Source organism: Suncus etruscus, chromosome 17, assembly GCF_024139225.1.
Source record: "Suncus etruscus isolate mSunEtr1 chromosome 17, mSunEtr1.pri.cur, whole genome shotgun sequence".
Classification (NCBI taxonomy): Eukaryota; Metazoa; Chordata; class Mammalia; order Eulipotyphla; family Soricidae; genus Suncus; species Suncus etruscus.
Genome location: NC_064864.1, coordinates 56,140,351 through 56,143,525, shown reverse-complemented (window position 1 = coordinate 56,143,525; position 3,175 = coordinate 56,140,351). Strand labels below are relative to the sequence as shown.

At 43.0% G+C, this 3,175-nt stretch overlaps 1 non-coding gene across 1 annotated transcript; it reads right to left on the bottom strand.

Moving 5' to 3' along the window:
* Positions 1-1,416: 1,416 nt before the first annotated feature.
* Positions 1,417-1,549, bottom strand: LOC125995609 (small nucleolar RNA SNORA51). The gene has a single exon (XR_007491105.1). It is a non-coding gene; the product is annotated as a small nucleolar RNA SNORA51 (small nucleolar RNA).
* Positions 1,550-3,175: the final 1,626 nt, after the last annotated feature.

Genomic DNA, 3,175 nt, shown 5'->3' with positions numbered 1-3,175 from the left:
AGAGCCTTGGATAAAATGTCCACATCACATGGCAAATCAGTCACAAGACAGCCCCAGACTTCGCTTCTGCTTGTCGTGTGCTCTTTCCTACCCCAGGATTCTTCCTTGGAGTCAGGCAAAGGGGCTGGTGAGGGCTGGGATGAGTTTACCATTCCAGCTTGTTTGCAGATATCCTGTGAGTCTGCTTTGGTTCACCTATATTATGACACTTGGGCCAAGCTCAGACCCTGATCAATAATATACTCTGCTTTGCTCACAGTTTGAGGGACCTCATTGGGGGACATATTCGTTCCTCCCTTAGACAAAGGTAACTACAGAGAAATGGTTCATCTCAGAGATGGGTCCCTGCTTCACAGACCCCGGGACCTGGAAACGATCAAATGCTGAGGTGGGAAGCCCTGCTTCCTGCTATAGGCCTCAGTTCCCCATCACCATCACCACCATGACCACGACAAATAAGACCAAAGTCAACCGGTGCCCCACCCCTGCCGGAGTCACTCACTCTTCTGGTGATTTATCTCGCTACTTCCTGCCGCTCTTAAGGGCTGATTTATGTCCCAGCCTCTGCCTCCTGTTTACAGCCCTCTGACACACCCACACCCCTGAGAGGAAACAGTATTTAAAAGGAAGAAAAGTGGAGGATATTGGGAAGTGGGGCTCAGCAGGGGACTTTGGGCCTCTCTATGCACTTTACCTGGAAGCTGAGGTCCCCTCCCCATGCATCAGCAAGGCTGCCTCCCCTGAGAACTCTGGACAGACCCTGCTGGTACAGACTCTGATATAGACCATTACTAGACACATGGCTTGTGTCTTGGATCTCACTGTTCATCCCTTTTTTCTAGGACCTTTCTGGGGATGGAAAACTCTGGAATTATCCACCTGTCACAGCAACCAGACTTAGTTCAGGATACATTCTCCTTTCCCCATCTTTCATTTGCTGCTGTTGTTGCCATGATTTGGGATCCCAAAATGCTTGGTTGTCGGGTGCCAATACAGCCACGGTGCTTGTCGGGAGCGGGGCAAAGTCCTTGAGAGCTGCTGCATGTTTGCCTCTATGGCCTGCTGGATGCTGATGGTTCCTGGAGCAGCCCCAGGCTTCCAGGCAAAAGCTACTTCTCAGGAGCCAGGGGTGCCATCTTGGAGTCCTGACCCCTTTGTATCCACTGACTTGGGGGCCCTGTTCAGCCTCTCTGAGCCTGTGGTTCCTCATATGATGAGGCAGGGGTTCGGAAGCTGGTAGAGGAGCTTGACCTTGGGATGTTACTGCCTCAGCCAGCCAGGCCGCTACCCCAGCAGTAGAGCAGATGGTTTCTGTGGCTCAGCCCACTTTCCTGGGGCCCTCACCGTGCCTTCGTCTCACACCCACACGGTGCATAGTCTGCTAGCGGGGCCTCCATTGGTTTTATTACTTTTTTTTTTTGTCCCCCAATTCACAATACATACCCGGCAAGGGGCCTGTGTTGAGGTGTATATGGGGTGCCTTTACTGTACCTCCTCTTTCTATACAGCCAGTGTAAAGAACACAGCCTGTGGTAAGATTTGGGAGGCCTTATCTTATCTTTTATTTATTTTATTTTTTTTTTCTTCAGAGCAAACTAAAGTTGTTTTTTTTGTTTGTTTGTTTTTTTAAAGTAAGAATTCATTTAAAGGACAAAATTGATTAACATAATGAGGTAAACTAATATAACATAATATAGTGACATAACATAACATATAATATAATTGATATAATAATAATACATGTAAGTCAAAGAAAATTTCTGATTAAAAACACAATTTTTTTTTTCATAATGGCTTACATATCTTTCACTGTAGTATTTTGGGTACATATTCACATTGAATCAGGGGAATACCCATCACCTAATATGTCCTCTTCTCAATCAAAAATCAAATATGCTGAAAATAGGCAGAGTCCTGTCTAGAGGCTTCCAACCTCAGTTTGAGAGAGGATGTGAAAAAAGTAATTAAAATACCACAACAATACAAAAAAAAAATATCGAATTAAATAACCGATAAGCACCACAGCAATAAAGACAGGCACCACACAATAATCTCGGTTCTGAAATCAAATCATACTCAAGTGCAAAAAAGAAAGAGAAAGACAAAACAAAATAAAATAAAATAATATTGGAGACATCAACCGTAATCTCCACACCAAAATAAAGACGTCAAAAAAAAAATAGATCATTTATTCTCCTCTTGCTGCTTTCGTGGTATGTGGAAGACTTCTACTTTATCTTGGATGGTAAAATCAGACCTGTTTCTAAAGATCTTGGTGGCTGTGCAGATCAGGGAATGGAGTTTATGAAGTCTTTCTTTGTGGTTCTAGCAGTTATGCTTCTTCAATGTCATTTTTTTGTTTTTTATGTGTTCTAGGTGTTTCAGAATAGTGCTACCATTCTGTGTTTTTCTTTTGTCTTCTGACTTACTTCGTTTAACATAACATGATCTAGGCCCATCCATGTTGCTGCAAAGTCTGTGATTGTATAATTTCTAACTGCCATGTAATATTCCATTGTATATATGTACCACATCTTAATGATCCATTCATCTGTTGTTGGACATCGAGGTTGGTTCCAAGATTTGGCTATTATACTGAGTGCTGCAATAAATAGTGGGGTGCATATGTATTTTGGAATGAATGTCCTTCCATCTTGGGGATATATGCCTAGGAGAGCAATTGCTGGGTCAAATGGCAGCTCAATTCTAAGTTCTTTGAGCACTCTCCAGACTTTTCTCCATAGATGTTGGACCAAGGGGCATTCCCACCAGCAATGAATGAGAGTTCCTTTCATACCACATCCTCTCCAACAAAGGTTGTTCCCATTATTTTTGATGTGAGCCAACCTCACTGGTGTGAGGTGGTATCTCATTGTTGTCTTGATTTGGATCTCCCTGATGATGAGCGAAGGTGAGCATGTTTTCATGTGTTTGTTGGCCATCCTTCTCTCTTCCTCAGAGAAATGTCTATTCATTTCGTCTCCCCATTTTTTTATGGCTTCGTTTGGTTTTGAAGGGCTCAGGTTTCTGAGCGCTTTGTATGTTCTAGATATCAGCCCTTTATCTGATATATCAAGTGAAAAGATTTTTTCCCATTCTGTTAGCTGTCTTCTTGCATTAAGTAGGGTTTCTTTTGCCATGCAGAAGCTTTTTAGTTTGATATAGTCCCATTTGT